Source organism: Rhipicephalus microplus, chromosome 4 (assembly GCF_043290135.1).
Source record: "Rhipicephalus microplus isolate Deutch F79 chromosome 4, USDA_Rmic, whole genome shotgun sequence".
Lineage (NCBI taxonomy): Eukaryota > Metazoa > Arthropoda > Arachnida > Ixodida > Ixodidae > Rhipicephalus > Rhipicephalus microplus.
In genome coordinates this window covers 214,902,217-214,925,301 of record NC_134703.1, presented here as the reverse complement: position 1 = coordinate 214,925,301, position 23,085 = coordinate 214,902,217, and the positions used below count along the sequence as shown (strand labels likewise).

The following is a 23,085-nucleotide window of genomic DNA, read 5'->3' as shown; positions in this document are numbered from 1 at the left end:
TGATTATCATGACGGGCGTGTCTTGTAAGAACATGACCACATACCATGCTCTTGATGCGCTCACGGCCGTTTAGCGTGCTCCGCATGAAGCAAATTTGGTGTCATAAGACGTGAATAGATGACAAAGGTAAGTGAAATGTCCAAACATGATAATCATGACATGGAAGTCATGTACGACATATTTTACCTTCGCCTTGTAACGTTGTGGTGATATTTAAGTGACATATCAACCTTACTCATTCGTGCTTCGCATATCATCGATAACCACCGTACGTGAATCTGCGTGTTTTTTTAGGGACAGGCTTTATGGTAAGCTGTGTGTGTATGAGTGGAGTCATCGGTAGGAGTAAGGAATCGGTTACTGGTATGTGAATGTTGAGGGTGTCAAGTATGTGACGTCCGGTGAAAGTCTTATCCAGACCAGTGTATTGGGCTTGTCTGTCGGCTTCTATCAGTTCGTGTGTAGTGTTCTGAAGCCCAATTCAGTGAAGTGACATGTCCATAGAGCCAATGGGGAAAGCAATTTGGAAACCATGGTATCTTAAAAAGACTGCAAAACGACTATTTTACAAATAAGTGAAAAATGTTTCGTTACATTCTACACATAAATAGATTTTTAAACCAAATATAACTAATAATATTGTTTGTATAATTTATAATTGCGTATAAATGAAATGTGTTTCAAAAGCACCAAGGTGTTTTGATTTGGCGGCTGGCCTTCCGCATAGCAGACGACATTGTCGTCGTCTGCTTCTGCGTCATGGCTGACCCCCGCTTGTTGTAGCAGCCGCCTTTCTCAATTTCTATCGTTTCTACATAGTACATTGCAGTAAACTGCGCAATATAAGCTCATAAGTATCTTGCATACTTACGTTAGTAAGTTGTGATGCCACATACAGGCCGAGCGAAATGACAACGCTGGTCACAGAAGCTTACAAGAAATTGTTTTATTGGAAGTCAATCGATCGACGTTTACACAAAATAAAGGCCACGTCAGTAACATTTTAGTAAGTACAACAGTGAACAATGTGCATGCATAAGCGTTCGTTTGCAACGAAGGTATACGTACTATGCATGGCCCTGATGCAGATGCCCGTAGCACAGAAGCTGTCCAGCGCTAGCTGATATATCCATCGCACTGCACGAGACCTTCGCTGCAATAAGTAAAGACATACCGCTTACGTCCCTGCAATTTGGTAGCTCAAGATTTTGCAACAACTCGTCGACAGTATTCGGTAAACTTTCTGAAATTGGTGTCAACATAATTGCGTGGCCGCGAAGCTCCCAACATTCCACGGGCCTGCCCAAGTTGAAAAAGTTTAGTGGTTTAGGTGGTTGAAGGAGATGCAAAGCAAGCTTGTAAGCCTTTCGAAGCATGGCATCCAGGGTGACCATTTCTTCATGTTGAAGTCAGAGAAAGTGGCTCAGCATGAAGGCATGAATGAGTCGACACCAATCGTGCTCTTTTATGTATAATTAAAAATTGCAGCAACCAGAACTCTTGTTTCAAGCCAGATAGGATCGTAGGCCTAGCCACTGAAAGAAGCCACAACGACCGAGCCGAGCGTCTCGTGCTTAGCACTGCCGATGTGGCTGCCGAGCTTTGCTTGACCCACTACTTCTTCATTACATATTTCTCCCTCGCTGAAGACGGAGCCAAGTAGGTATTTTCAGGTGTCGTGGGGACAAGCGGTTCGTGATACAGTTTGAGATGATCCACGTGTACGATTTCGCAGCCTCGGTGACACAGCATTGCCGTGGCCGTGAGGTGTTCGATGAAGTAGTTGACAGCGGAAGTTTTTCTATGATGCGATAAGGTCCATGGTACCTGCTGACGAACTTTGTAGATGTAGCAGGAGCAGCAGTGGGAGGCACGCACAGCCAAACAAGAGAGTTGGGCGTAAACTGGTAGTGGGAGCGTCCATCGTCGCGACGAAATTTCTGTAGCCCTTGTTCTTGTGTTCTAAGGGTGCGAGCTCATTGCCGACATTCTTCCGCATACCGAATGGCTTCGGAAACTGGTGTGCCTTCGGATGGGTCGGGTCGGTAGGGGAGAATGGTGTCGATTGGAGATCATGCCTCTCGACCATAGAGAAAGAAGAAGGAAGAAAAGCCTGTCGTCGCTTGAGGTACCGTGTTGTAAGCATACGTTACGTAGGGAAGGACAAGATTCCTGTTGGTGTGATCGGAGCCGACACACATAGAAAGCATGACGCTAAGAGTGTGGTTGAAACGTTCGATATAGCCGTTTGTTTGTGGGCGATATGCTGTAGTACAGCGTTGAATCACATGGCATTCGGCAAGAAGTTCTTGAATACCCTCCGCGAGAAAGACGCGCATCGGTCACTCAAAAGTTTACGTGGAGTGCCGTGACGCAGAACAAAATGTTGCAGCAGGCAAGACGCAACGTCACGTGCCGTCGCGGCTGGTAGAGAGGCTGTTTTTGCATATCCCGTGAGATGCTCGATCGCTACGATAATTCAGCGATTCCCAACTGACGTATAAGGCAGAGGACCATAACGGTCTATTGCAACCCAGTCGAATGGTCGCACTAGGCACGGTAACGTCTGCATAGGTGCAGTAGGACGGCTAAGATCGTTCTTGCAGCGTTGGTACTCTGTGCAAGATAGAATGAACTTTTGAACGAATGTGTACTTGCCGCGCCAATAAAACCGAAAACGTAGCCTGGCGTAGGTTTTTAAGAAACCGGCACGTGCACACCGTGGATCGGCATGAAAAGCAGCACATATGCTGGTACGGAGTTGCCTGGGTATGACGAGTAGGCATTTGGGGCCGTCAGGGTGGTAGTTGAGGCGATAAAGTATTCCGTCACGGATGGCGAAGTGAGAGGCTTGTCGATGTAGTGCTCGAAATGGCGGGCGGGCGAGTGTTTCAGGTAGGTTGTCTAGCAAAGACGTAATCCACGAATCTTTACACTGATCCGCAGCCATGTCGATGGGTCCTGATAGAGAAAGTAAGTTGTCTTGGATGAAGACACTCACAATATAGGTAGTGACAGGTGAACGCGAAAGAACATCGGCATTGGCAAGCTTCTGCCCCGAGCGATAAATGACACGGATTTCGTACTCTTGGAGCCGTAAAGCCCAACGTGCCAAGCGTCCGGAGGCATCCTTCTGGGAGTATAACCAGCAGACCACGTGGTGGTTGATAACAACATCGAAATGGCGGCCATGCAGACAAGGCCGAAATTTCGTAAGGGCCGAGATGATCGCTAGGCATTCTTTCTCAGTTACCGAATAATTTGCTTCTGTTCTTGTAAGAGTGCGGCTAGTGTACGCAACAACGTATTCTTGGTAACCAGACTTTGGTTGGGCGACTACAGCGCCAAGACCAACGCCGCTAACATCCGTGTGGATTTCTACGGGAGGGCTTGAATCGAAATGACGCATTATGCGTAGTGTTGTAAGCAGTTCACGGAGCCTTGCAAAGGCACTGTCGCAGGCTGAAGACCACGCAGATAGATTGTGGTCTCTCTGAAGTAGGTCTGTCGAAGGTGCCATGATCGAGGTTAAATCCCGTTCGAATTGGCGGAAGTATGAGCAAAGCCCAATGAAATTACGCAGCTCCTTGAGAGACGCGTGTCTCGGGAACCCGCGAACAGCACGTAGCTTAGCGGGGTCAGGGAGAACGCCATTCTTCGACACGATATGCCTGAGAATGGTCAGCTTGCGGCCCCGCCGTGGTGGTCTAGTGGCTAAGGTACTCGGCTGCTGACCCGCAGGTCGCGGGTTCGTTTCCCGGCTGCGGCGGCTGCATTTCCGATGGAGGCGGAAATGTTGTAGGCCCGTGTACTCAGATTTGGGTGCACGTTAAAGAACCCCAGGTGGTCAAAATTTCCGGAGCCCTCCACTACGGCGTCCCTCATAATCAAATGGTGGTTTTGGGATGTTAAACCCCACAAATCAATCAATGGTCAGCTTGCGTGCTCCAAAGTGACACTTCTTCAAGTTTAGTTGGAGGCCGGCTGCAGAGAGGCAGTGTATAACCTGTTCCAAGCGACGAAGGTGCGTGGAAAAATCGGGCGATAATACCGCCACATCATCTAAGTAGCACAAACACGTGTTCCATTTGAGGCCTCGTAGGATGGTGTCCATCATGCGCTCAAATGTGGCCGGCGCATTGCATTGGGCGAGTGGCGTCACGTTAAATTCGTATAAGCCGTCTTGTGTAACAAAGCCAGTTTTTGGCCTATCATCCGGATTCATGGGCACTTGCCAATACCCAGAGCGTAGATCAAGGGAAGAGAACTCTGCGCCTTGTATAGAGTCGAGGGCGTCATCGATTCCAGGCAAAGGATAACCATTCTTTCGTGTTATTTCGTTTAGGTGACGATAATCTGCGCCAAAGTGTATCATGCCATCTTTCCTTAACTAAAACAACCGGCGACGCCCAATGACTTTTTGATAGTAGAGCGACGCCACGCTTTAACATGTCACCTACTTGTTCATCAATGGCACGGTGTTCAGTCGGCGAAACACGGTACGGTCGCTGCCGTAATGGTGGCGATTATCTATGTCAATCTGGTGGCATACAGTAGATGTTCGACCTTAAGTAGTGCCGTGACTGCGAAAAAATGGTCGAAACCTGTCATGGAAGCTCAAGAGCTCACACCTTTGTTGTGGGTTTAGGCCTTCGTCGATGACACGGTTTGAAATGTCGGCAGTGGAGGGGCCATTCATGGAACTACAGGAGAGGGCACTGACTACCGATGATCCATCAGGAACGTCAAGTGTAGCTATGGCTTCGAATGATTCTGTTGAGCCGATAAATTCACCCAGAAGCAGCGTATTCGTAAATGGAAACGGATTCCCCAAAAACACGTCGGCTGCATCCCCTTGAAGAGTAAGGAGAGCGGTTTGGAGTGGTGATAGGTGGCGATCAACGAAAGCAGCGGAAGGGGCGAAGAATGTGGTAGCGTCGAGGACAGTGGCACTCGACACAGGTGCAAAGACAGTAGCGCGCGGAGGGATCTTGGTGTTCTCAATAATGACGAACTTCGCGTAGGAAGGGCGATCATCCGTAGGAAATCACCAAGAGAACGAAAGACGACTTCGGCGCGGGTGAAATACATGACGGCTTGGTGATGGAAAAAAAATTCCAACCTAAAATGATGTCGTGAGAACAGTGCGGGAGTGCTACGAACTGCACTGTGTAGAATACAAGTCTGGTGGTACACCCAGCCACAAACTGCACAGGCTGTGCAGTGGCAGTATGAAGACACGAACCCAAGTAATGCGTTGTCACTTTTCGAATTGAACGGCAAACTTTTTCGGCGATGACAAAACTGGCGGCATCAGTATCAGTAAGGGCAAGTACGGGCACACCTCCAAGAACGGCATTAATTACATTCGGCGGCGAACGAAGACGGCTTGTGCATTGCGACGAGGACGCAGTTTTGCCTCGGGAACTGCTTCCTTTAGTTTTCCGCGTCGATTGTAGGGGGGTGTCGGCGCAACGGGGTGGGCGAGCGACGACGTGGAGAAGGAGATCAGCGATCATAAGCAGGTCGGTGGCTTGGTGGAGGAGGGTGAAATTCAGGGCCTGGAGTGTAGGGAGCGTACTCATATGAACGTGGGTTTTCTCGTGAGTGGAGTGGGTGGCGGTGGCACAGATGTGCGACGTGACCAGGTAGACCACACGAAAAGCACATGGGTCGATTGTCGGCAGTGTGCAATGAATTAGGAACTCGGTGGACTGGAGGTCGTGGCGGCTGGGTGGTATAAACAGGAGCAGGCAGTGCAGGCGGCGCTCGGAACGTTTGTGGTCGAGGACGTGCTGCTGCTTTGGCGTACGCCAATGGTGCATTGATTGGTGGCACCAGCTGCGGAGGAGGGACCTCAGACACTTGGTCTTGTATAATAATCCGTAGTGTAGGGCTAAGCGGCGCACTGCGCTCCGATGGGTCGGAGATAATTGAGAGTTGGTGGGCAACTTCTTCGCGCACAAAATCTTTGATCTGCGAAATGAGGACGAGATCTTGTGAGGGAGTTAAGATGGACGTCGAATCTTGGTGTGGGACAGCAAGGCGGGTGACGAAACTTTGCCGGCGAAGCTCATCATAGCTTTGGCAGAGCTCGGTAACTTGAGCGACAGAAGCAGGGATTTTTGAAATCAGCATCTGAAATGAGTCCTTGTCGATACCCTTAAAAATTTGCTTGATGTGGTGCACCTAAGCCCTGTTTGCATAGACGCGTTTGCACAAGTGAATGGCATCCTCTATGTAACTGATGCAATTCTCACCAGGTAGTTGTGATTTCTACCGAAGGCGTTGCTCAGCACGAAGTTTGCGGACAGCAGGATGAACGAAGACTTTGCTGAACTTCGTCTTGAATGCTGTCCAGGTTGAAACGTCGGTTTCATGGTTACGAAACCACAAGTGGGCAATCCCACTGAGGTAAATGCCGACGGTGGCCAGTCTCGTGGCTTTGTCCCATTCGTTCAAGACACTCACGAGTTTATAGGTAGCCAGCCAGTCGTCGACTTCACGATGGTGTGCCACTGAATATGGGAGGGTCCCGCTAAAAGACCGCGCCGGAGCACACGATGGCCTGTGGAGCCACAGGTGGAGGGCTTGTGGCAGATTTAGTGGACATGGTGGCAGGTCGAGTCCGACTTCACAACTCAAGGATTGCGAGGAGACCCAGCAAACTCCACCAAAGAAAATAAAGAAGTGGGGAAACCAGAACTGTTATTTCAGACCAGGTAGGATTGTAGACTTAGTCAGCAAAAGCAGCCACAACATCCGAGCCGAGCGTCTCGTTCTCAGCACTGCCGATGTGGTTGCCGAGCTTTGCATGACCCACTAGTTGTTAATTAACATGTCATAATGCTTGCCAGAAACTCGGCAGACGAGGTGCGAGAGCGCCTCCGTCACCCGCTTCATTTTCTGGATGGTGAAAGTGTATGGATGTTGTTTTGGATGTGAAGGCCCAAGATCCCGTGTGTATCAGCCTCCGGGACAGCACATCCGGGCAGAGTAATGATGCTAGGGGTAGTGGGAAGAGTACACCGAGAAAGGCTTATGAGCAGAAGCTGAGATTTTTCGGGGATGCTTTCGCACGAGCATCACTTGATGGACCAGTAATTTCAGTACTTCCCGAGTTAGAATACTTATCAGGGATTAGATATAGAGAATTCACTATTTTTACAGATAGTTTAGAAAATATCACACTGTGGACGAATTATCAGCACCTCAAATTTATATGGAAAGCCCAGTGGAGTCCGTCGAAAAAACTTGAAGTTATATCTCCAGATTCCGGTGCCGTGTCCCCCCATTAAATTTTTATTTACACAGAGCTGGTCTGACACTTTCTTCTCTTTGTCCGTTATGCAAAGAATCAGAAACTATTGAACATTCTTTTGGCTCATGTCGGAACTATGCATTAATTAGGAAACGACTTCTAGATATTCCATTTGCGAGGCTAGCTTTAAAATTAACCACAAAAAATGTTCTAAATTTTGGTGCCTTTGTTTTGGGAAATCGCCGCAGAGATGCATTCGATGCGGTGTGTAATTTTATTCAAGACTCTAAACGTTTTTCAACCTAAAGCCCACGTTAACAGGTACTAAAAAAACGGGTCGAAAAGTAATTTTTCAAATCTAGACAAATCCGTGACGTACCAAATTATTCGGGTTTGGCAAAACCAGCTGTCTGTTCGGTTCCCAAAATCAAGGTTTAGCTATTAGTATCTACTTTCTTGTTGTTTTTTTCTCACTATCTGAATCTTTGGTTTCTTTTTTTTAATATACTGTCTTCACTATACAACTTCCCCCCCTTTTTTTTCGTTGTAAGCAATAGTGCAGCTATCATCCATATGAGACTATATGTTCTCTTGGCCAGTCCCTCAGAGTGGGTATGAGCCATGGATTAGAGGCTACGAACAAACAAACAAACGATTCGGGGAGCAGGAGAGACCAATGTTTGGTGCATGTTGCTGGGGGATGTTGGCAGCGGTTTGTACTTTTTTCCTCTACGTGTTCATCACTACCGCGCGTAGTCCACAGGGTGATGTCGTCGGCACAGAGGGTGTGGTGAAGGTGAGGAATATTCTCAAGACCACGAGCTACGGGAATGCACGTGGCATTGAAGGAAAAGCGGGGAAAGGAAGGAACTGAGCATAGTGCCTACTCCACCGGGTGTGTATGAAAGGAACGCTTAGAGGTTCATATGCACGTCGGCCGTGCGTCCCGAGAGGAAGGGTCGTACTTAGGCGTACATGCAAACGCCCACATTGATGGGGGAGAGAGCCGCCATGATCGCTCGGTGTTCTACGCGATCAAACGCTTTGGTTAAGTCCAGGGCCTTATGGCTTTAGTATCAGCGGGGATTGTAGGATCAAGGATGTCGTGCGTCAGTTGAAGCATGGCATCTCGGGCAGAGAGACGGGGGCGGAAGCCCACCATGGTGCGCGGGTATAGATTGTGGTCGTGCATTTGTTTTGTTAGTCTGTTCAGCGAAACGTGGTCGAGAAACTTCTCAAGACACGATGTGAGTGAAATAGGCCTAAGGTTAATATCATATGAGGATTGTTAGATTTAGGGCAAAGATAATCTCGGCATGACACCAGGATTGTGACAGGGGGCCTTCCTTCCAGCATTTAATGAAGTAATCTGTAATCTGGTTAATCAATTGATTATGCACGTTACGGAGCATAGAGTTAGTAATCATGTATTTTTCCGGTGCAGAGTTTGTGTGGACGTTTCGGAGGGCCATGCGAACCTCTTGCTCCGAAATTTTATGTTCAAAGTCTCATTCGGGGCTGCTGTGACAGATTGGAGAAGAGAGGTGATGCCGGGTACTGTGTGTGTCCTGCGGAGTTGGGCCAGGAGACTGCCAGGCGAAAGCGTTGAGTTGTCAAATAGGCGTGTAATGTCACGTCGTGATGTTGTACGTGAGTGTGCAAGATTGATAAGGTGCCGTAGGAGGTGCCATGCATATTTTGTGAAAAGGTTGCCAACTATGCTGTTGCACACCTGGCTCCAATCGAAACGGCACAGCTCCTCGGCGTGCGCAGGTATTTGTGTCTGTAGCGTGGCCAGTCGGTGTTTTAGCATTCTGCTAAGTGTCTGCCGTTTCCGTCTCTCCTGAATGCTTTGGCACACCTCCCAGATCTGGGCTAGTCGTGTGTTCAATGTAGGGGCGTTGGGTGGTGTGGTATTGTGCTGTGTGTGTGCGATAACGTCAGTCAGGAGAGGTGTGACCCAATGATCAATGTCGTGTATTGAGGCATTGGGGTGCTCCCGAGGAGCGGATCTTACAGCGTCCCATTGACTAAGATTGAGGGTGAGTAGTCGAGATCTGTGGGGTGTGTAAGGTATTTGTATGGCGATAATGTACTGGTCGTTTCCAAGTGTGTGTGCGTACGGGACCAGAAGACCTTTCAGTGAGCGACTTAGTGTGAGGTCAGGGCTAGTGTCCATGGTTACGCTATTGCCGATTCGGGTTGGAGTGTTGTTATGTCCGGTGTTGTCGTCGGCCCATAGACGTACGCGTAGGTCGCGGTAGTCCAAAAAGCTCAGACAGCCTCGAACGGTTAAAAACAAGTTTATTCCTATTCGGATTGAGGCGGCGGCTGAACTGCCGGGGGAAAGAAGGGTCGCTCGTTTTCGCCTAGCGGGGGAAGGGGAGGAGTCAACATCTGGAAGCATTTTCAGCATCCGGTCCTTCGCGGGTTTGGAGGCTCGCTCGTGACACAGGGGTGCTTGGAACACAACATCTCCTCCCTCCTTAGATGGTCGCCTTGAAGCAATCTGGGGGCCGCCGTGGGCGCGTGGACGCTCTGGACGCACTAGGAAAGAAGCCTCCGCTCGCTGGGTGTCTTTTCTCTTGTGTTCAGGGCCGGTGGGCGGCGGAGCCGATTCATCTGGTGCGAGATGCCAGGCTAAGTGGAACGAAGCTTCCGTCGAGGTGGCTGCTTGAATGGGAGGTTCCCTTGGCAAATTACCTGAACGGCGTAGCTGATTAAGGTGGCGGCGTGTGGCCTTTTCACCAATTTTGACGAGCCATGACCGCAAACCTATGCGTTTGAGTGCCGTCGCTTCAACCCAGCCGGGCTTTCTGTGGAACTGGCGGGCGTATATGCGCTGTCCACTTTCAATTCTCCTGCTATGCGGGAGCTTTGCTTCCTCCGACGGTGCTTTCGCTGAGGGCTCCGGGACAATTGCAGTCAGCTGGGTTCTCATTTCTCGTCCAAACATCAATTTCGCTGGCGTTTGATCAGTAGCGCTTTGAACAGTGTTGTGCTGTCTGAATAGAAAGCGCGCAATGCGGCGTTGCATTGTCCCAGTCTGGTCTTTAGTAAGAGCGCGCTTTAGCTCACCCACGTAGCGCTTGGCTTGTCCGTTCGTAGACGGGTGGTAAGGAGCTGATGTAACAGACGTGACGCCGTTGTCGCTGTAGAACTCGAGAATCTCCGTGGACACAAACGGAGTGCCGTTGTCCGAGAACCCCTTGCGCGTTAGGCCAAACGTTGCAAACAACGACCGCAGAGTGTCGATAACTGCTGCCGATGTCGTTGTAGCCATTTGTTTTACCTCCAGCCACTTGGTGTGTGCGTCTACAACCACCAGGAACGAACACCCTTCGATAGGTCCAGCAAAATCAATGTGCAGGGTGTGCCAAGGCGTGTCTGGTCTTTTCCATTCAGGAATAGGGGCTCTTGGCGGGCTTCTGTGGTTGCATTGGCAAGGCTGGCAATCGTGAACTGTTAATTCTATATCATGGTCGATACCAGGCCACCACATATAACTTCTGGCGCACTTTTTCATGACAACAATGCCTCGATGACCTGCGTGGACAAGCGACATGGCCTGTTTGCGAAGTGCCACTGGAATTACAACTCTTAATCCCAAGGTGACGCAACCGCGATGAGTGCTCAACTCCGCAGCTCACTTGCGGTAAGCGTTGAAGTGTTCACCCTTTAGCTTCTGCACGTTGCCTTCTTGTATAGCTGCGCAGACTTCCTTCAAGACAGTGCACTCCTGCGTTGATACTGCTACTGTGTCAGCTGTTAGCGGAGGGTTCGGCAGCGCCTCCAACATGAGTATATCACCCGGCGGGGGTGGTTCATCTATCGTGGTGTCTAGCGGCAGGCGGCTTAGTGCGTCGTCGTTCTGGTGTTTCTTCCCCTTGCGATGTACGAGTTCGTAATCGTACGCCGACATCTTGATGCACCATCGTGTCATTCGCGGCGACAATGTCTGTGGCATTGGCTTCTGGGGACCCATAATACCCAATAAGGGCCGGTGATCTGTTATGAAAGTCACTTTCCTGCCGGTAATGTACTGCCGAAAGTGATCTGCTGCGTAGACGATGGCGAGTCCCTCTTTATCTAGCTGGGAATAATTCCTCTCTGCCTGCGATAGGGTGCGCAAAGCAAAAGCGATCGGGGCTTCCTGTCCCTGGTCGTCAACTTGGGAGAGGACTGCTCCCACTCCGTATGGTGATGCGTCACAGGCTAGCAGTAGGGGTCTCCTTTCGTCGTAGTGTCGCAGAACAGTATACTTGCGAAGTAGTTGCTTAAGGGCAACAAATGACTCTTGGTGGCGTGGCGACCAAGTCCATGGGACTTCTTTCTGCAGGAGCTGATATAAATTGATGGCCACTGTAACTCGATGTTCTAAGAACCGGTCGTAGAACGTCAATAGCCCCAAAAACGACTGCAGTTCTTGCTTGTTAGTAGGCGCTCGTGCTTCGGTGATTGCACGCACTTTGTCTTCAGTGAGATGGATACCCTGCGCGTCAATTTGATGTCCGAGAAACTTCACTTCAGGCACCGCAAAAACACACTTTTCTTTACTGATGCGCAAATTAGCATTTTCTAGCCTTTCCAAAATGAGCTCCAATCGTTCTGTGTGCTCTTCATAGGAGGCGCCACCGACAATAACATCGTCCAAGTAGACGCAAACACCTGGGATCCCGCTAAGTGTAGACTCCATAAATTTCTCGAAGATTGCTGGCGCTGGTAGCCTTTTAACTTTGTAAAGACCCTTATTAGTGTTTATCGTGAGTAGTTCAGACGTTGATTCGCTCACCTTCAGTTGCTGGTAGGCTTGTGTCAAGTCCAAGGTGCTGAAGATTTTTCCACCACGAAGCGTGCTAAAAAGCTCTTCCGGTGTCGGCAGTGGGTAGGAAGATGCTTTTGTCGCCAGGTTGACAGTGCTCTGGTAGTCTCCGCAGAGGCGTAGGGTACCGTTCTTCTTTCGGACGACAACGAGTGGTGTAGCCCATTCCGAATGTTGCGTCGGTTCGATGATTCCTTGTTCCTGCAGTCGGTCAAGCTCATTCTCGACTGACGTTCGTATGGCGAAAGGCACCGACCTAGCTTTCAAACATTTCGGCGTCGCATCCTCCCGCAGCTCCAGTGTGACTGGAGGTCCGTTGCTCCCTGGTATTTCTTCGGAGAAAACCGCTTTGTACTTATCTTGAAGCTGCTCCACTGACGGATAACTGGGTGTTCGGTGAACTCCGCCAATGACCACTCCAAGGGGGGTGAACCAATTTCGTCCTAAAGGTGTTGAAGATTGGGCGAGTTGGTTCATCGTACTTGAACTGGTATAGCGCATTACGGGGAAGAAGAAACGGCCGAGCTGACCGACACAAGAGGACAGAGCGCTCTGTCCTCTTGTGTCGGTCAGCTCGGCCGTTTCTTCTTCCCCGTAATGCGCTATACCAGTTCAAGTTCGTCCTAAAAGGCTTGATCCAGAACCGTGGACGACTAGCAAGGGGAGCTGATGGGTCTGCCTGTTGTAGTACACGTCTACGTTGGCACAGCCCAGCAGTGGAAGGGAATGTCCGGACCACGTTCTCAGCTCCGTGTCGTCTTGCTGGAGAGCTGGCGCGTTCTCACGCCAAGTAGCGCGAAAAGTGTCCTCGCTGATGAGCGTACATGCTGCTCCGGAATCCACCTCAAACTTGATAGGGCGCTGGTGTACCATAGTTTCAGTTGTAAACTTCGGTCTCGTTCCGAGGTTCACAACGGCGTTTAAGTCATATAGTGCCGATGACGTTAGTGCTGTTCGGCTTGTATCTTGCGTCTGGCCCTCCTGTGCGTCGACATTGTTGTTCCGTTGCACTGAAGTCTTCGGTCCGAGCTGTTTGCGCTTCGAGATGCATGCCTTTTCAAAGTGTCCCAGTTTTTGGCAAAAATTCCAGGTCACTGTCTTGTATCAACATACCTGGGGATCGTGCATGTCGTCGCATCGCCAACAGCGCTGTGTCTTTCTGCTTGATTTCGCCTTAGACGTGGAATGACCTGACTGCTGACTGGTGTGATGCACCGGCTCGACGTTCCGTCGAATATCCCTGTGCTGGTGACCGGCGCTCTCCGCTCGTTGGGCGATGTCGTATGCTTTAGAGAAGGTGAGACCCGTCTCCGCGAACAGGCGTTGTTGTAGGCTTGTGTCACGCAGTCCACACACAAAACGGTCACACAACAGTTGGTCTCGCCGTTGGAAGCGGGCTCGACAGTAGACCTCCGATGGCCTTGGGTCATAGTGCTCTTGTAGCGCTGCTACGATGTCGTCGTAGTCAACGGCTGCTGGAGTGCGTGGCTGAATCAGGGCACAGACTGTGTCGTATGTCTGCTCCCCACACAGCGTTAGCAGGTTGGCCCTCTTCATTGCTGCATCAGTGACGTTGTTAGCCTCGAAGTAAAATTTCAGGCGTCCAAACCACGATAACCATGATGAGCCGTTGAATTCGGGTAGCCGATTTGGGAGCCCGTGCGTAGCTATAGCTTGTAGCTTGTCAATATCGTTGCGTCGCGTTGGTCCAAATCCACTTCCTCATCGCCACTGTTATGTCCGCTATGTCCGGTGTTGTCGTAGGCCCATAGACGTACGCGTAGGTCGCGGTAGTCCAAAAAGCTCAGACAGTATCGAACGGTTAAAAAAAGTTTATTCCTATTCGGATGGAGGCGGCGGCCGAACTGCCGGGGGAAACGAACGGTGGCTCGTTCGCGCCGAGCGATGGAAGGGGAGGAGCCAACATCTGGAAGCAGTTTAAGCATCCGGTCCTTCGCGGGTTCGGAGGCTCGCTCGTGACACAGGGGTGTTTGGAAAACAACAAGTGTGAAAGTTGTTACGTGGAGGAAGGCGCAGGTCTCGGATGGTAGTCCAAAGCTTGTGACCCCTTGCAGTGGTATACTAATAACCCCAGTCGGTATATTGACAGTTAGTCACCGCATAAGATAGGGCGTTTCAACCCACTATGCGGTAAATTCTCTGCAGTAGAACATCGAGAGTGGCCATGGCCTGGCGTGAGATGTGGTAAATATTGACTATAAATATTTGAGGTGTGCCGAGTTTTGTGGGGATGAGGACGCATGCGGTGGGGGAGGTGATGGTGTGTTCTTCGTAAGTATTGTTGCGGGCAATAAGTGTGGCCTCTCGAGGAGCATCAGTGGTGTCTGAGTGCACTACATTGTAACTGGGAAGTTTAGCTTGTATTTGCGTGTCCTGCAACAAAAGAATTTCGGGTATGACAGGAAGGCTAGACACTAAGAGATGGAGTGGCGCGTGCTTACCCCGAAAGCCGTGGCAGTTCCACTGAAGTAAACATACATGGTTAGAATTATCGTGAATCACATTAATAAAGCGTGGGCGGAGCAAGGATTGGCTGCTGTGGCTGTAGAGGAAGTGAGGTAGGGAGAGGGTGTGTTTTTGTGATGAAGGTAAAAGGCCCCTCTTGTTATGAGCTGCTAGTGGTGTCGAGCCTCTGCAGGTGGCTCTTGAATTATGCGAACTTACTTTCTAGGGTTTGGATTGATGATTGATGTGTAGGGTTAAACGTCCCAAAACCACAATGATCATGAGAGACGCCGTAGTGGTGGGTTCCGGAAATTTTGACCACCTGGAGTTCTTTAACGTGCACCCAAATCTGAGCACACGGGCCTACAACAATTCCGCCTTCATCGGAAATGCAGCCGCCACAGCCGGGATTTGATCCCGCGACCAGGGGGTCAGCAGCCGTGTACTTTAGCCACTAGACCACCGCGGCTGGGCCTTTCTAGGGTTTTGGTTAGGCGTGTGAATAGTGCATTCATCTGTCTGTCGAAACAGTTAGACAGCTGCTCGGCTAGTTTTGAGAAGTTGTCTTCGTGGAGCACCTCCAGAACTACTGATTTGGCGTTGAATTCGGCCTCCAAGTTTATGTGGTCAGCCTGATAATCATCGTCCGAGTACGAACAGCCCTTCTTTTTATGAAAGGAAGATGAGCGTGTGGCTGAGCTGTTTGATAACTCCGTGGTGGGCTAGGTTTGGGTAGGTGGGTGTGGGGGGCAACTGTTGCGGAGGAGATGAGGAGGGAGCAGGGTTCTTGGTTATGAGGGTCGTGAGACGGCTTACCCCTACACGCAGAGCCCGGACCTCTTGGTCACGGAGGTCTGGGGCAGGTGGTGTGTTGGTCACTGGTACGCTGGTCCTCTTGGGCGTATTCAGCTTGACGGCCCATGTAGGTCGGTTGGATCTCTAGAATCATCAGTGTTGTAGGCCAGCAAGTTGCTCAGGGCGTTGGACATTTGAATCTGGAACTGTGTTGTCTTTTCGTCCCTGAGATCATACTTCAGGCTCTAATGTAGGCCTGGTGATTTAAAGTAGGTGCCGGTGCCTGCACTCCTGGCTTCCCGACAGATGCGGGCCTTCGCAGATAATACAGACTAGAGTACATTTAGGGTTTGCTTTCTTTGGGTGTAACTGGCCACATCTGGCAGATTTGTGGCACCTAGATTATTATACATACATCTCTGTGGTGCCTTATGGTACGGCAGTTACTACACATCTCGACCCTCGGTGTGTATGGCGTGCACAGATGCAGTCCTCTACCATAAACAGTTCTCTGGTTGACTGTGGCTTGACCAAAGGTAATAGGAATTGGACGTTTGAGTCCCATTCGCGAAGCGTCTAGTATGGTTTCGTGAGCGTTGTGGGCGATCAAGTCCGCGAGTAGCTCGTGTGGTGATTCTTTCCTGTAGGCATTTGTATTAACTCCCAGGACCGAGCCATCGGGGGGTGATGTATGCCGTCATGGCATACTCATGCTGTTTCTATGTTATTTGGTGGAGCTGCACAAGCTTGAGCGCGTCCTCTTGATTCACCGCCGAACTGTGCAAGTGTTGTTGACGGGGTGAATCCGAAATGTCAGCGTAGATGGGTCTGTCAGCTCGGCCGCCTGCATAAGAGTGGCGAGGAGGTAGCGCGGCTGCAGCGTCATAAGGTCAAGGCCTCCCTGTGAGCGGAATTCTACTTCATATCCGTCGGGTAGAAGTGGTGGTAGTTGCTTGATTTTTTGTGCAGTCGTATGGAGAACGCGCACCTGTGGCGATGAGCTCTGCATTCACATTCATCACCACATCCTCGGCTGGACTTCGGTGTCTCCCGCGATTGACTCAGCGTCTCTAGCACAGAAGGGTCGGCGTTCGTACCGTGGGTCATTTTTCGTGTTTCTCGTAGGTGTACCTGGGCTTTGAGGACTTGGGTCCTGTTCCAAGGATTATACTGGTCTTAGTCTATTGCCGTGCCTTGAACTTGAACCTCCATGTTGGCCTCAGGTGGGTATGCTGCAGCGCGGCGCGTCGTGAGGCCTATCACAGCGTTGGGACGGCGCGGCTTGGTGTATGGGCCTTACAGTCCACCCGGGGCTCGCCGAAATTTCAAGAGGTGTCAGTATAAAATGTTTACCTTTCCGAAGACGTTCATGTCGTTGAGGGCACGATGGATACCAGCGATTGGCAATTTTTGCTGTCATGGTACGGAGCCAAAGCCGCGCTTGAAGACCCCTAGCGGCCAACTCAGCAGATGATGAAAGCTTACTGAAGCAACTTCAATGATCTTTTGGCCGGAATCAAAAAGCTTTTATACGTGATGCGTTAAACAGCACATCTTTATTGATGTATTGAGACATTAGTAAACAATATTGCACAAGCAATCTATTTAGTGGTGTAATAAGCTAGGTTGACGAAAAACTAGAAACAGTGCTATTAAATAGGAAATCGAATATTGGGGAAAATAGCGGAAAGTTTACACGTCAAAGAGGCTCTAGGTAGTGTTGGTTTCGCGTTAGAAAATGCATGTGCTCTCAGTGCTTTCTAGTTAAGAAATATGCCCCGTTGGGCAAGTAATAGTTATGTCTTAATAAACCATGTACTTTTCTGTAAGACAGGTTTAAGGAAAAACAAACGCTTTTCGCAGAGGGCATGAGATTTCGCATTGTTTTAATAATGTCATTAGTGCACCTTGCACAATGCATTATTTAGGAAGAGCTTGTGCTCAAATACCATAACATATGTGATTCTTTCGGCGCTGTGAGTCCACATGGTACGCGCATCAGTCATCTGCGTAATTCCTGGATGTTTGGGGGGTAGTGGTAGAAGATGTGCATATTAAGATATTTCTTACAGAAAACATGTTCCTACCACTGTGTATCACAATGTATATGGCAGGATTTCGCTAAATATGGGTACCTTCTCCAGTTACAATTCGTAGATCAATGGCTACCAGTTGTTCCTAAGGCACTAAGGTTCTTTTGACTTTTTTCCTGCCCACATTGCTAAGCTTGTTAAATGTTCGTTACATAGTAGGCCCTGTTATGGTTTTGTAACGTAATTTCGATGAAAGAAAATAGGACAAAAATCCCTTGTCGTTGGCAGGGACCAAACTTGCCACTTTCGAATAACACGTCCGATACTCTACCAACTGAGCTACCACGGCGACCATGCCCGTGTCCACTTAATGGAGTACATGTAAATTAAATGTGGAAGCGTGGCCAAGAGCCATGACGGTGAGTAAGAAACACTTTTTGTGTCTGTTTGGCGTTGTGTAGTCTGTGAGTTTATTATGAGTTGGCAGTAGACCAATATTTCTTCGTATACTACCTGCCGGCACTATGTCTGTCAGCAAAAGACTGTTGTTACAGGGATTCATGAGGGTACACACCGACCGGGAGGGTATCAGCAACAGCAGGCTAGGCGTAGCCAGGGAGCGAACAGCCAAGCCAGCCAGGCGATGGGAATGGGCTTCCACTTGTGTCTCTCTTCTTTTTCACAATAACCCCCTGTATCAAGAGGTAGCCATCCTTGCGACCTAGAGAAAGGTCAGAGGGTAATAATACGGCTTGAGACGGTTAATGTGGACTGTTTCTCGCCCCCGACGACGAAGGTCGAAAGATGGCGTAGCGGGTTCAACCTCATTGTTAATAGGAGAGGTCTGCGCAACCAGACGGTGGGGTCTATGATCCTTCGGAAGAGTCTTAGACGAAAGTTTGGGAGAAGCAACGAGCGGGACCTAAAGCCACACGAGAAAGTCGATGGTGAAAGTGTCAGGAGGGATATCTGAGTCATGACGCTGTTTTTGGCGACACTTTTGGTCGTAGGTGAAAGAACGGACCAGTTATCAGCATTTCTCGGTGTGGTGAGCCGCCGCAGACACACGCTGGTAGTTGTCAACGTCTGAATGGTATGGTTGAACCGTATCAATAGTGCTGGAGGGTTCACGGCCGTATAGAAATAAGAATGGTGAGAGTGCGGTGGATGCTTGGCAGGTGGTGTTGTTGGGGAATGTGACAAAGGGAAGAACAAGATCCCATTTGTGGTGGTTCCACGTAACGTACATTGGCAACATGAGTTCCCTAGAGTTCACCAAGAGTTCGCGTCACCAAGAGTTCGGTTAAGTTGTTCTGTTAATTCATTTATCTGTGAGTGATATGCCGGTGTGGTGTGGTGAATAATTCTACATTCGATTAAAAGTGATTGCAACACGTCTGAGAGAAATAAACAGCCCCGATCAAAGAGCAGTTTACGAGGGGCGCCATGGCGCAGAACAAAGCTGCATACAATAAACAAGGAAACGTCTTTGGCTGTTACGGAAGCTAATGCAGCGGTTTTGGCGTCTCTTGTCATGTAATCTATGGCGACGAAAATCTAGCGGTTGCCAGCGCCAGTGCATAGAAGAGGCCCGTACAAGTCAATGCCGACGTGATCAATTGGGTGGGCTGGGCAGGGAAGCGGCTGAAGAGATACTGTAGAGAGGTGCGAGACTGGTTTGCATCGTCGACAGACGAGGCATGAGCGGACGTGCTTGCAGACGAAGCTGCACGTTTCGCGCCAATAATAGCATAGGCGAAGGCGCGTGTACGTCTTGAACACGCCGCCGTGGCCACACTGAGGGTCATTGTGGAAGGCGGAGGATAGATCGCGACGAAGATGGCGGGGCCTGCCCAATGACCATGTGCTGCCATCTTTGTGGCATTCACGGTGGTATAAAAACCATCGCGGATAGCATAACAATGCATGTGGCGGCGCAGCGCTCGTGGACCAGGTGGGGTCAGGGGGTTCACAAAACGTTTAGAATTATGGCGATTCATTGGTCACTTAGTTGCTCCGAGGCCATTTCCAAGATATCAATTGGCAAAATATCGTGATTGTGACTAGATGCGTTGGCGTCTTAAGCGAGTGGGAAGCGTGACAGGGTGTCAGCATCAGAGTGTTGCTGACCAGAACGATATAGGACATGGATGTCGTATTCCTGGAGTCGGAGAGCCTACCGAGCAAGGCGACCTGACGGGTCCTTGAGGTTTGACAACCAACACGGAGCATGGTGATCGGTTACGACGTCAAAAATACGACCGTAAAGGTAGGGGCGAAACTACTGTAGAGCCCAAATGATGGCCAGGCACTGTTTTACGGTTACGGTGTAATTTGTCTCAGGTTTTGCGAGTGCACGACCGGCATATGCAGCCACGTATTTCGCGTTGGCATCGTCCTGTTGTGCCAGCACTGCACCAAAGCCTGTTTGGTGCAGTGCACAGAAATTCGCACTGGCATCGGTGCGAATTTCTGTGCGTGCACTCGGAGCGGAGTGACGCAAAACTGGGGGAGACATAGGCAGGCGTAGCGGTGTCGTAACCGCATTGTCGCAAGCTTTTGACTAGGTAGATAGTTAGCTGTCGCCTTGGAGGAGTGCATTGAGAGGCGCGATGATAGTGGCGAAGTTTCGAACTAAGCGTGGAAGATATCAGTATAGGCCAATGAAGGGGCGCAGTGATTTCAGGTTATTAGGTTTTGGAAACTCAGATATGGCACGAAGTTTAGCAGGGTTGGAAAAAATGCTTTCTTTGGAGACGACATGGCCTAGTATAGTTAGTTTCCGAGTGGCGAATAGGCACTTTTTAAAGTTCTACTGGAGACCGACATATTGAGCACAGGTCGAAATTTGTAGCAAACGTTGTAGATGGGTCGGGAAATCTGGCGGAAAAGCAACAAAATCACCTAAATAGCACAGGCAAGTGTGCCATTTCAGACCGCGTAAGATGTCGCCCATCATGCGCTCAAAGGTGGTGGCCGCGTTACAGAGACCAAATGGCATTACAGTGAATTCGTGCTATCCATTTCGCGTTACAAACACGCTTTTGGAGCGGCCAGTCTCAGCCATGGGCACTTGCCAGTAGCCAGAGTAGAGTTCCATGGAAGAAAAGAACTCCGCTTTTTGCATGCAGTCGAGTACGTCATCAATTTGTGGCAACGGGTACACACCCTTTTGGGTAATCTCGTAAAGCCGGCGATAATCGACGCAAAATTGTGTTGTGCCATTTTCTTCCAAACAAGGACGACAGGTGATGCCCATCGACTGTTGGAAGATTTAATGACACCGCATTTAACCATGACATTCACCTGGTCATCGATAAGGCGCCTTTCACTCGTCGATACTCGGTAGGAAAGCTATCGAATGGGCGCATTACTTCGGGGGTCGATAGTATGCGAAACAGTTGTTGTGCGGCCGAGTGTCCTCGCTTGACAGTCGAAAGAGGAAGAGAAACCGTCGACCAAGCGAAGAAGTTGGTCTCATTGTGTCGTCGTAAGCTCACTGGCTATAGCTGGTGTGAAAAACCGTGATAGTGGCCGAGGAGTAAATGTCTCAAGGTTCGCCATATCAGTGGGTTCGTCCATCACGTCGAATATCGAAGATGACGGCAGCGGTTCGGCTTTGGCGAGGGTTTCCCGGCGGCGCAAAGTGATTGGCTCACGCAATGGATTGGTTATGTACATCACAGAGGTGCCAGAATGGAACTCGAAGACGGCAAATGGCAATGGCAGTGATTGGCGGGGAACTAGAAGTGCAGACTGTGCGAAAAGCCCTGAGTCGCCATCTTCAAAGTCACAAGAAATAGAGACGAGACCAGTAGACTGAGCGGGCACAAGGTGTCGTCAAACTGTGATTTTGTGACATGCGTCCTAGTCATTGATGACGTATGTCGAAAACCGGAACAACTCAAGTTCAGTGCGGGCGCAATCGATGACCGCACGATGCGTAGAGAGGAAATCCCGCCTTAATATGACGTCGTGAGAACAAGAAGGCAACATAATGAATTATATCACACAAAGAACATCCTGGATGACGACACGGGCTGTGCAGGCACCGGATAGCTTGATGCTGCGTCGACAAGGGCTAGCGTTCATGTTCCTTCTGTAGTGACTTCAATAACACTTTCGGCAGAAATTCGAGGCTTTATGCGTTTTGCCGGAACCGCAGTTCTCGCCTCTTGAACAGCGCAACGTAGTTTTCCTGGCACACAGGGCTCCACCGTCGCTGCCTGGGGGAAAGGGAGCGACGGTGAGAAGGCGAGCGACGAGAGGAGGGTGGTGGAGTCTTGGTGGTAGGATCAGATCTGTAGTCGTCTGCATAACTGTGGCAAGGTTGACATGGCACATACGTAGCCCATGGTGGGTGCGCACTGGTGGAGATAGGCGGTGCAGAAAAGCGACAGTAACGGGCCACATGGTTAAGAAGGCAACAATGAAAACAAATAGGACGGTTTTTTTCCGTGTGCCAAGGGTTGTCAGCTCGTGCGTACTGTACGACAGGGAGGGCGAGCGGCGATACTGGCGGGCGAGTAGGTGGACTACGTGGGCTGTTGCAGCACAGGCCTGGAAGTGATGGCGGCGTACGTCAGGGGAGCAGCAACCGGAGCCCGATGAAGGGAAGGCGGGACTTCTCTGGTGACCTGGTCTCTGATTATGTTTTGGAGAGCTGGTACAAACGGGGAATTCGACTGGTCGTGAACAAGCGGCATCAGCGAAAGCTGTCGAGCGACCTCTTCACGAACGAGATTCTTAACCTGCACCAGCAGAGATTAGTTGTCAGAAGCTACAGGCAATCCCGCCATTAAAGTCGCCTGTGGATGAGAGTGGTGCGTGGCTGTGGGTTATTTCAGCAGTTAATCAAAATTTTGGCAAAGACTGACAAGTTCAGACACCGTGGACAAGTTCTTTGCCAGCAGCATCTGAAATGCGTCATCTTCAATTCCTTCCAAGATATGCCTGATCTTATTGGCATCGGTCACTGCGGCTTCAACGTGGTTACACAGCGCTCTTTCTGTCCTTGTCTCTTCTGTAGTTGCGTCGTAACAACTCGTAGTATTGCGCTGTGCAAGTATGTTGATTCCCAATCACCAACTAGCCCAAGCATCTGTCTTATCAAGTTACACAGGTTGACAATGTCTTCAATGTAGCTGGTGCATGTTTCACTATTCTACTGCACATAGCCACGCCCCCACTGCTCGTCTCGAAGCTTCCGAACAGCGGGGCACCCGAATACTTCGGTCAGGTGCGTTTTGAAAGCAGCCCATGTCGGGAAGTCACTTAGGTGGTTTTGATGCCACACGCCGGTGACGCCGCTCAAACAAAATTACACAAAGTTGAGCTTCATGGCATGACCCCAGCGGTTGATCACGCTTACCCGTTCGGATTCGGCGAGCCAGTCTTCAATACGCTATTATGCTTTACCGCTGAAGATTGGCGGGTTGCGTTGAAGCAATTGCCCAGGGCAGACCGATGAGAGAACCAGGCAGCAGGTTGTTGCTACGGTTGATTTGGTACTTCATCCGGCGTTGTAGAGGCCGGCTTGAGTTTCCGGTTGCGAATTTCCAGGTTGTCGCTACCCAGCAGCTCAACCACTTGTTGCGGGAGTTTATTAAGCCACACAGCGACCGGAAAGATAGCAGCAACAGCAGGCATTGGGCAGCAAAATTTCTTAACATTGCGGCGTCCGTCATGCTGGCAGCACATGGATGGA

The 23,085-nt window shown here is 50.0% G+C and overlaps 1 protein-coding gene across 9 annotated transcripts in view; it reads right to left on the bottom strand.

The window, feature by feature from the left end:
- The window catches only part of LOC119172975 (cell adhesion molecule Dscam1-like), a 2,235,730-nt gene that overhangs the window by 1,728,332 nt on the left and 484,313 nt on the right, over positions 1 to 23,085 (bottom strand). The window lies entirely within an intron of this gene.